Consider the following 11,951-nt stretch of genomic DNA (forward strand, 5'->3'; position numbering starts at 1 on the left):
TTATTTTATTTTGACAATCAAAATAGATTTGTTTAGGTACTCGTATGGTTTTATAATAAATATTCATAGGGCGTTGAAATTTTATACAATTGGTGAATTATATCACTTGGCACCAACTAATCTGGTTTAGGCGGATATAGCTCTTGATGAATCCCTATGAACTTTCTTCGAAAACTCATTTCTTTATTCTTTTAATCAGGTCCACGACTAGATGATCTATTCCTCTTCTAATTTGCACTAGAAAAATTAGAAGATATTTTACGTTGGAGATCAATATTCATAATTAACATTAATGGACCTGATTAATTATTTGGGCTAGTCCAACTAGTTTAATTAATTAATCAAGGTCCATTAAGAACTTTAATTGTTTAGTATGTTGGACTTGTACTCTCACAAGTCTATTTAACATACTTCGCACTATATTTAATTTAATATTTAATAAACTCAACTTTTGAGTTTAATAAATTAAATTCTCAAATTTTATAAATTCAACTCCTTGAATTTACTATATCATAATATAAATTCAACTTCTTTAATTTATTCTCTCAACGGGAACAAACGATCCAGTGCTTGTGTGACCCTCAATGGTTCAGAGATACAGCTAGCCGTGGGTTCACAACTCCTTGTGATTCAGGATATAATCCTTTATGCGGGCCTACCCTTATTTTCCCCATTCTATGTATCAACAATTGATCATGAGAATGTTAGAAATCATATTTCTGATTAAACCTATCGAACCATGGTAAGAACGTCTAGTAGCATCGCCCCATGATTCCCTATGTATCAATGGTAGTGCCTGCAAGAACCAGTCGATTATGATTAACGTACAGTACGGTCCCTTCATCTCATATATCCCGATCGAATTTGTAACCACTGGTTCATCGAGGGTTGCATAATAATTCGATAACTATGTTACACATATAAATAGTGGCATCGCATGTACTATTGGAGAACTCCTTCTCTAACGTACATCTCATACTCTGGCCAGAGATTCCATGCACTATTATTTCATTAGATCACACAGGATATCCACACCCATAGGTGAGCGGTGAATCCCCGACTACAATGCACTGGCTCCTATATGTGTCGCAACTGTACCCAACCTCGTCACCTGATGAGTCTCTTGGAGCCGGTAAACGAGTCAAAGCACAGCTCTAGTATATAGAGCCTCAGTGTTGTCCCGGGTCGTAATAACTAATGGTGTACAATCATAACCACGTACTTATCCTCTCGATGAATGATAACCACTTGGAAAGTCCGAGGGATGGTTGTTCGATATAATAATTATATGACTACCCATTTGCATGTTTAGACATCTTTATGCCCTTACCAAGAAACGCAGTACACAACATCACAGATGATAGTCTCGAGCTCAAGCAACCTTTATCCATGTTTTAGGCGGCTGAATCGAGTAGGAAAAAATTTAGAATATGCACTGTTTACAAATGAGTTTCAACATCGAATTATGATTCATTTGTATTAAAGCATAATCAAGGACTTTATCTTTGCTGATCGCATGGGTATACAAATAAAGTGAAACGAAACCATTAAAAGTTAAATTATATTAAAATAAAGATTGTTTATTACAACTTAGTCAATAAAATCTCTAGCCAACAGTTGGCTTGCGGGGCATCTACTCTAACAATTATGACATATGGTCAAACAAGAATTTGTATGCCATTTTTACAAAAGTTCCTTCGTGGTATGCTGATAAGATTACAATTCATCGATTTTGCTTTCTAAGTTTGGAATCTTTGGAGCTTTGTTCAGATTCTCCAATCTTCTCTAATCTGACTTGTTATTGAGACTTTGATCTGCTATCTTCCTTCTTATACAGACTCTGTTGTGATATTTCTTTTGCTCTGATCATATGATTCTTGATATTCTACTCTTATGAAGTAATTTGTTTTTTATTTACATTGTTCTGACATCATGAAATTATGTTCTTGAATGGTTTGATTTAATATGTCTTCGCTATGAGAATCGCTCTTGTCTTAGCAACTTGTTGAGTACTATGATTATGATAACCTTCTTTGATCTGATAGATTACTTGAGACATTGATCTTATCTATGATCTTGTTTCTTTTCTTTATAATATGCTTATTACTACTGATACGTTACTTGAACGCTGATCTGGTTCTGTACATTCTGCTCTTGATCTGCTGTTGTACTTACTGCACTGGATCTGCTCTTGTGCATACTGTTATTGATATGCGATCTGCTTTTGTACCTACTGCACTCGGTCGGTCTACTCTCGTACATACTGCGATTGTTTTTTATATGCTCTTGTACGTTATTTATCTTGATCTTTGATAGTATCTGCATGAAATATGTCAGTCTCACAATTTCTTTGAGTATTGTCAACATTAAAAACCTGATCTTATTAAATTCCTCCTTTTGAGATGGAGACAATACTCAAGCAGCAAATATAAATAAAATCATTAAAGATTTTGATAAATAATCAAGTATAAACAAATTAACAGATTAATAACCAATTGGCTAAAGTAAAATGTTTTGCTTGTATATAAAACTTATATTTTTATCACTTATGGATCCTCTCTTTGAGATGGATACGGAAACGTCTACTCCTTAAAATTCTACTGTAATATTTTTTTTAAAGCTCTTTTCGGAAATACTCAAACACATGCATGAAATAAAAGCAGTCAATCATGCATTTTAAAAACTCGTCCAACCACTGAATAAAAATAACTGCAGTTAAATTAAATCTTAAAATGAAATCAATCTCCTAGTCTACTGTTTTAAAAGAACTCAATGTGTGTCAAAATCATCAACGTATAAAGAGATGCAAAAAAATTTAAAATATTGTTTACACCCATGACTCGTGATCATAATATGCGGAAGAATGGAAGGTCTTCGGGTTAACATGTGCACCTCCAGCTCAGCCTACTCAGTTTTCAGAGTCTCCAGTCTCCTCATCAACAAACTGCTCACCTGCACCATTCACACCTAGTGAGTCTAGATACTCAAAACACATGAACCGCTATAACAAGTACATATATATAACATGCAACAGTGAAAAGTACTGTAATTAAAATAAACTTCATGATCTTAAAAGCATGAACTTAAACATAACATGCCAAAGCATAAACGTATCTATAACATATCTCATCATATCAACATATAAGTGTTCATTTTCTTTACTTGAATTCAGATAATTAGTTGTGACTTTCATATCAGCTCAAATCGATGGATCCATCTGCGTATAACCGCGGTACCCGACAGCGGGGACATCAGCGACAGTATTACCCATCCACTAGGCCTTGGCCTTACATGTTCGTGTTCGTATTCGTCACAACCAACTTCCATCCTTCAAAAACATGTCATCGTATTCATTACTTATAAAAAGCATGCATATATGTAAATTTTCTTAAAATCGAGCATGCAACGTATTTTTTTCGTAATTTCCATGAAAAGTCATGTTAATGATAACATATACATTTAAAACATGTAATTTGTGATCAGGGCGCTGCCAAGAATGGTAACTTGACCCGGGTGCACAATAACCATTTTGCCCCTGAAAACACCAATTGATCGTTTTATCTTTGGACCTCAAAATTTCAACCCGAAGCTAACCAAACTTATTAAAACACCTCAAAACATATTTAAAATCATTTTCTAGACGTAGACTCGAGCACGTTAAGTAACTTTTACGATTCGTTTTAAAACTTGGACTGGGGTCTCGATTTTAATCTGAATTAACCCGAAACTCAACCAAATCTTTCCAAAATTAAACCATCACTCGAACCTATATGACCAGTCCTTAAATCACATATTTCAGACCACCTAAGGCCCTTGAAAACCCTCGACCAGCTGCTGGAATTTTCTGCACGTATCGAGATTAAAACTGAAACGTCTGCTATTCGTTTTGCTTAAAAAGTATTAGAAATTTTTTTAAAAAAAAACCTTACCATTCGACCGAATTATTCCAATATTTTTATAAAATATTTTGCATCATTTTAAAATAATAACTCCAACTAGTATTTGAAAATCAAAGAAATAGTCAAATCGTCTAACATCTTACCAAACCTAAAAAGCAATAATTTGAAAAGTGTAGCTCATACTAAACCTCTCAAAATCTTTAAAAAAGCATAAATAAATAGTCTTAAAATCTTTAACGTAAATCATAAACTTGAATGCGGAAATTAGAAGCGCTAGTCCTCATGTCATGTGCACCTTCAGTCCAGTCAAATCAGGCACCCCGGCCTCCCTCAACATTATTATCATACTCACCTGCATCAATCACACCTAGTGAGTCTAAAGACTCAACACTTCATATTCTTGATACCAAATAATACGTATACAACCACAAGCAACAGTGTAAAATACCATTTTCATGACATGCATAAACTTCAAACATAAAAATTTTCGTATCATCTTCAACATATTCATATACATATTATCATCAACATAAACATATTCTTTTTTCCTTTTCGTTGAATTCAGATCGTTAATTGTGACTTTCGTGTTCATCTACGTGTACGTGTTGGCCGATGGATCCATCTACATGTAACCACAGTACTGGGCGGCAGGGACATCAGCAACACTCTAACCTGTCAACTGAGCATTGGCCTTACGTATTAACATATCATCGTATACATATCCGTATCCAATAAAACACGATCGTCGGGCTCCCACTGGGACCATAACCCACACGATATTTCCAACATATCATCGTATTAGTCACAATTACTTCGCTTTCTTCAACGTTTCATATTTTCATTACTTTATAAAATTTAAACATAGATATAACGTTTTTCTTTTAAACCAAGCATGCACATGTCTTTTAAATGCCACGTTAAATCATAAAATTCATAAAAATTTTAAAAATAACATTTTTAACATATACATATCCATGAACAATTAAAATAATCATATTAACATATAAAACAGCAATCAGAGCACTGTCATGACGTTTACTAATTTTCAGGTGTAAAATTACCGTTTTAACCCTAGACGTAAAATTTCCTGTTTTTGACATTTTCTTAATTTCATTGATTCTAACATGTCCCAAATAATTATTAAAGCCTAAATTAAAATTCCCATAATTTTATTTAGCTTAATACTAGGCTTTTTAATTAATTCGTAATTAATCGTTTTGAGGGCGTTTTAATCCCGAAAAATTTCAAACTTTAATATAAAATCTTTAAATTCAAAACTTAGACTTTTATATTATTTTAGCCCTCGTGAACCACGACTCGACTCCCGTGAGTCGTGTTTCGAATTTATTTTATCAATGGAAACCCTAAACTTTCGAACCAACCTCATCGAGCCATCTAGCTTATTCATCGAGCCAAGCTCGGACCACGCCAAGCCGGCCCTGACTAGACCCTCTAGGAACCCTCCTGGACCCTTGGACCCAACCGACTTGACCCCTAGCTCGAAACCGAAGTCCCTAACCTAGCAACCAAACCAGCCGAGACTCCTCCTAGCTTAGGACTCTTCGAACTCGCCTCTAGGACTTAGCCATTGGACCAGCCCCTGAACCCGACCCATGTGCACCCTCCTAGGACCCTTGTGTCTTGATCTAGCCTAGCCCAGAACCCCCCTCCCCAGGCCGAGCCCCTTGCCATGCACGCAGCTGCAAGTGTGCGCGATCCCTATGCAATTCTCGGGTGGGAGTCCTATCAAGCTAGGACTTCTTCCCCTGCCCTTGACGCGAGTCCTAGCATGGCTAAGACTCTCTCCTTGGCTCGGACATGACCTTGGCTAGCCTTGGTCCCAGCCGTGCCATGCCATGCCATGCCAAGCCTTACACCAAAACCGAACCCCATCTTCCCTATGACAACAAAGTGGTCTAGCTTTAAACGTTTTCATGTGCAGCAATGATTGTGCATCCTAGGACCCCTAGAACTCGTGTAAAAGAATGCTTGTTCAATCCCTATCTCATGGCAGTCCCTTTATCATGTAAACAACACAAGTTTGAATAAAAATTCATGCTTGAAATTTCATGTGTTGCATAAGAACGAAAATAATTCAAAATATCACTTGTTTTTCCATACAATTCATACATAAACATATATTATGGTGTGATGATGTTTAAAGGAAAGAATTATGCATGCCTTTACGTATTTAACGCACGAATTCTCGTTGACGATTGCGAAGAACAGCGACAAGAACCCTAGGCTGAATTCTCCTTGAAACCTTCAAACTTTTCTTCAAAGTATTGTATGTGTTTGTCGTGTACAAGAGTTGGAGAGAATTGCAAATGTGGGGCATGTGATGTGAGGGTTTGGGGTGGGGTTTAAAGCATTAAATACTTAATTAAGTTACTAATAAGGCTTAAGCCCATTAAGTAGGTAAATTAAGCCCATTAGTGTTTAATTAAGATATTAAAAATAATTTTGTTTAAATAAGTTTGTGAATTTATTAGCCGGTTGCCAAAACTTTGTATTTTTGTTGAAAAACAAAAAACGATAAAATCTACGTCCCACCGTATAAAATCACCTCAAAACCCCTTATTATCAGAAATATGAAAAAGAATCAATCATATTTTAATTAATTAAAACAATTATTTAATAAAAACATTTTCTATTTTTCAGCCCTCGGTCTCCGTTCCTCGATCGCAACTCGAATACCCTTAAAATGTACATTTAAATGCAACCATGTAGAAAAATATAATTTAAATATGTCAACATGCACAACATAATTAATTTATGTANCACAATTCCCCCCTCCTTAGATGAAATTTCTTCTTCGAAATTAGAACTTACTGAATAGCTCTGGATAACGACTCTTTAAGTCCCTCTCGGTTTCCCAAGTAGCTTCCTCTTCCAAGTGATTCAGCCACTTGACCTTGACCATTGGAATGACTTTGTTTCGCAGTCTCCTTTCTTGTCTGGCCAAGATTTGGATAGGTCTTTCTTCATATGTCATATTTGGAGTTAATTGTAGAGGTTCATAATTTAGCACATGTAATGGATTCGATATGTACTTTCGCATAATCGAAATATGGAACACATTGTGAACTCCAGAAAGCATTGGTGACAATGCCACTCTATAAGCTAGTGTCCCAATCCTCTCCAAAATCTCAAACGGACCAATAAATCTTGGGCTAAGCTTGCCCATCTTGCCAAAGCGCATAACACCTTTCATAGGTGCTATTTTCACAAATACATGATCTCCCACTGCAAACTCTAAATCTCTTCGTCTTTTGTCAGCATAACTCTATTGTCGGCTTTGTGCAGTCTTCATTCTGTCACGAATTTTGACTACAAGCTCGGCAGTCTCTTCAATCACATTCGGACCAATCTCTCTTCTTTCACCAACCTCGTCCCATTGAATAGGAGATCTATATTTCCTTCAATGAAGTGCCTCAAACGGAGCCATCCTGATAGATGATTGGAAACTATTATTATAGGTGAACTCCACTAGAGGTAATTTTGGTTCCCGACTGCCTTGAAAATCAATAACACAGGCTCGCAGTAGATCTTCTAAATTTGAATAACTCTTTCGGACTAACAATCGGTTTGAGGATGAAATGATGTACTGAATAATAACTTGGTCCCCATCGCTACATGCAGACTCTTCCAAAAAGATGACGTGAATCTCGGATCTCTGTCAAAAACGATAGATACAGGAATCCCATGCAGACGGACTATCTCTCGAATATATAACTTTGTATATTGAATCATGGTGAAGGTCTTCTTGATAGGTAGAAAATGTGCTGATTTCGTAAGACGATCCACTATCACTCATATAGCATTGAATCCCTTAATAGTCTTCGACAATCCCACAATAAAGTCCATCGTAATATTTTCCCATTTCCACTTGGGAATAGGAAGTGGCTTAAGCTTCCCTGCTGGCCTCTGATGCTCTTCTTTAACTTGCTGACAAGTCAAACACTCGGATACAAATATCAGAATGTCTCTCTTCATGCCTGGCCACAAATATAACAACTGTAAATCCTTGTACATTTTCGTGCTCCCGGGATGAACGGAATAAGGTGTGTCATGAGCTTCCTTCATAATGAGATCTCTCAAAGAGTCATCACTAGGAACCCATAAACGATCTCGATAACGAACTATACCATCCACCTCAGAATATAACTTCCGGCCCTTGGCTTCATCTTTAGATCTCCATTTTTTCAACTGCTCATCTGTAGACTGCCCATCACGGATTTTATCTCTTAAAGTCGACTATACTAATAATGTGGCAAGATTAGGGGCCTCGTCCCTAGCATAGATTGCAAGCTCAAACCGTTGTATCTCGGACTGCAACGGTCTTTGGAGTGATAATTGAGTGATAACTGTTGCTTTTCTACTCAATGCGTCTGCCAAAACATTAGCTTTCTCCGGATGATAGATAATCTCACAGTCGTAGTCTTTACCTAACTCAAGTCATCTGCGCTGTCTCATATTCAACTCCTTTTGGGTGAAGAAATATTTCAAACTTTTAAGATCGGTGAATATTTTGCACTTCTCCCCACAAAGGTAATGTTTCCAAATCTTCAATGTAAAAACTACTGCTGCAAGCTCAAGATCATGAGTAGGGTAGTTTTTCTCGTGAATTTTCAAATGTCTCGACGCATAAGCTATGACTCGGTCTTTTTGCATCAAAACTGTGCCCAAACCAAGTTTAGAAGCGTCGGTATATAGAACGTACTCCCCTTGCCCCGATGGCATAGATAATAATGGCGTTGAAATCAAGGCTTGCTGCAACTTGTCAAAACCGACTTGACACTCGGGTCCCCATACAAACTTTTCATTCTTTGAATTATATGTTTACGTCACATGCTTAATTGCTTTATGAGGATATATGATTTATATGCTCTAGAATTTTTATACGTGATACGATATGAAATAAAAAATAATAATTTGATTTCAATGCATGTTGGTTTTGTGGTGGGATTGGACTATGTTGATTTTTTTTGGGTTTTAGTATTGATGTTTTACTTTTTGGGCTATAAGTTAATCATGAATATTATGAATGCTTTGGGACACGTAGATTTTCTAAGAAAATATTTATGATTCATGGTTACTAGTTGAATTAATTTTTTTGGGGGATTACTCATAATTAATAGTTATTCGAGGATTGCAACGACTTTGGGAGTAAGAAAATGTATAATTTGAGATTTTAAGTTTTGATGAAAGATAAGATAGGTTATAAGAATTGATTTTTGGGTAAATAAGTTTAAAATTATCGAAATTATGTTATGGGAAACTTGTAGCAGGAAATTAAGAATGCCAACAACTTATGGGTTAATCGTAGGATTTTCGAAATTAAAAACCAATTAGGATGATTTTTGAGAAAATTAAGAATTTATTTTGAAAATATTAAAGAATTTGGGGACTAGTTTAGCAATAAGTGCGAATTGAATGGGTTATATGGTAAGAATTTTGATGATTTAGACTTTTAAGAATATTCAGAACCTTGGGATATCTTGGTTTTAGTATTATAAGAAATTTTAATGAAGGGTTTTTAAGGATGAATCGATATTAGGCTTAAAAAATCTAAGCGTTAGCGGATGTGTTGGGGATTTTAAGATTGAAATATGATAAGTTGACGAACATTTTGGGTATAAAATAAGAAAAGTAATATACGATTACTATGGTCATCCATCTTTTGATATTGGGAATTGTAAAAAAAAAAAATTTGAAATTCGAGGTTATAATAGTAATAGCACTAAGCTATTATGAGTCTTTTTAAGTTGCGAATCGCAAATAAAGATTTAGAAGGAAAATTTAATTGGGATCAAGTGGACGTAATGGCATTCTAGAACTTAAGTTTGATCAGAGTAGCGCAGCGGAAGCATGGATTTTTGGGATACTAGAACTAATTCTAAACTTTGGGTTATTAAAGATAAGCGAATTTCGAGGACGAAATTCAATTTAAGGGGGGAAGATTGTAACGCCCCGAAAATTCGAAGATCCACGCAAACCACGTGCATGCAATTATTAAATTCCTTGTGTAATTTAAATTAAATGTTCTAATTGCATAAATTAATTATGTTGTGCATATTTGCATGTTTAAAAATATATTTTTCTACATGATTGCATTAAAATGTATTTTTAAAGGTTATTCGAGTTGCGATCGAGGAACGGAAACCGAGGGCTGAAAAATAGAAAATGTTTTTATTGGTTAATTGTTTTTAATTATTCAAATTAAGGGTGATGCTTTTTATTATTTTATAAAATAAGGGATTTTGAGGTGATTTTATACGCCGGGGCGTAATTTTTATCGGTGTTGAATTTTTAACAAAAAATACGAACTTGGTGGTAACCCGGCTATTAAATTCACAAACTTATTTTAACAAAACCATTTTTATACTTTAATTAAATCCTAATTAAGACTAATGAGCCTAATTTTGCATGCTTAATAGGCCTAAGTTTAATCAAGGATTTAATTAGTATATATAATATGTAAACCCACCTCAAAACCCACACAACTCACGCCTCAATCTCCAAGGCTAATCAAAATCTCCCTTGCAACAATTTTACACGGCACACACAAGTGAGAATGGAGAGAAAAAGTTGAAAAATTCAAAAGCTTCAAGGGAGTTCAAGCCATGATCGGTCGTCGCCGTTCTTCGATTCGTCAACGTAAATTCGTGCGTAAATTAAACAAAAACACGCCATATTTCTTCTTTTTCTTATATTTCACACCATAGTAATTATTTAAAATTGTTTTGCATGAAAAACATGGCACACAAGATGGAATTTTCGTAACTACATGCATAGGTGTCTTAAACTTGTGTTTTTGCTTCCCAAAATCATGTTTTTATATTGTACAAAGGGCTGCCATGATTAGGACTTGGTTAAGGATGATTTTCATGAAATTTAGAGTCCTAGACACACACACAAAACACTGCAATTTGATTAGAAACAAGCTGGAACCGTACGATTTCTAAAGAAAGAAAGGGTCGTGAGTTTGTAAAAGTGGGTATGCTTGTTGGGTTTAAGTGGTTCGTTTCTTATGCATGATGCTAGGTGGCTCGACCAGGGCTGGTTCAGGGTCAGGGGTGGTCTCGGGCTAGGGCTGGGTTGGGTCCTAGGGTGGCTAGGGTTCGAGTTCTAGGCTTGTGGAAGGAGTCCACCCAAAGTGGGACTCCTCCCATCTCCACGCGCAGGAATTTTAAGGGGTGGCCGAGAGTTGCAGGGTGTGGCTCGCTAAGGGGCTGGCTAGGAGGTCCGGGTGAAGGCTTAGGGTGGTCCAGTGAGGGTCAGGAGGACTTGGGCTCGGTGGTGGCTCGAGTAGGAACCCCCACACAAGAAGGAGTCCATATGCTAAGGAAGAGGCGTGCACAGCTCTTGGTCTGTGCATGGTTGTAGCGCGATTCAGGGCTTGCTGCTGGGGCTTGGGTGTGTTAGGTAGGTCCTATAGGGTCTAAGGATGATGGCCAAGGGCTGTGTCAGGGGCTGGAGTGGCTGGGCTGGCCGCTGGTTCAAGATGGCGTGAAGAAGCACCAACGCGCAGGTTGCTGTCATGTTGGTTCAGGTAGCTTGTTGGTTGCGTTCGGGGGCTTGGGCTGGTCTGGGACAAGGCGGGTCGCGAGGGGTCGATGGGTTAACAGCTGGAAGAGTCCGGGTTGGATTAGGAGTCTTGGTGAAGGTTAGGAGTCACACACACACATGTGCAGAATTTTGGGGCAAGTTTCAATAGGATTTTGAGCGGGCCAGGGCTGGTTATTCGGGCTGGGCTTGGTCAGGAGAGTGCCTAGGTGGGTTGGCTCGGGTTTGGCTTGAGGTGGCTTGGGCGTTACTCGAGTATTTTGGGATATGGCTCGGTGTGTTCGTATGTGTGTCAATTTAAAAAATTAAAGAAGAAATAATTTAAACATGGGTCCACGGGTGTGGCTTATGACTTGGAAGGTTATAATAAATATTAAAAATGCTATGTTAAAAATTTGAGATCAAAATAACGAGTTTTGGATTTATCCGGGATTTAATCGCCTCACGAAACGATAATTAACGAGTTAATTATAACGCCTAGTT

Source organism: Primulina huaijiensis, chromosome 7, assembly GCF_012295235.1.
Source record: "Primulina huaijiensis isolate GDHJ02 chromosome 7, ASM1229523v2, whole genome shotgun sequence".
In the NCBI taxonomy this organism is placed as follows: Eukaryota; Viridiplantae; Streptophyta; class Magnoliopsida; order Lamiales; family Gesneriaceae; genus Primulina; species Primulina huaijiensis.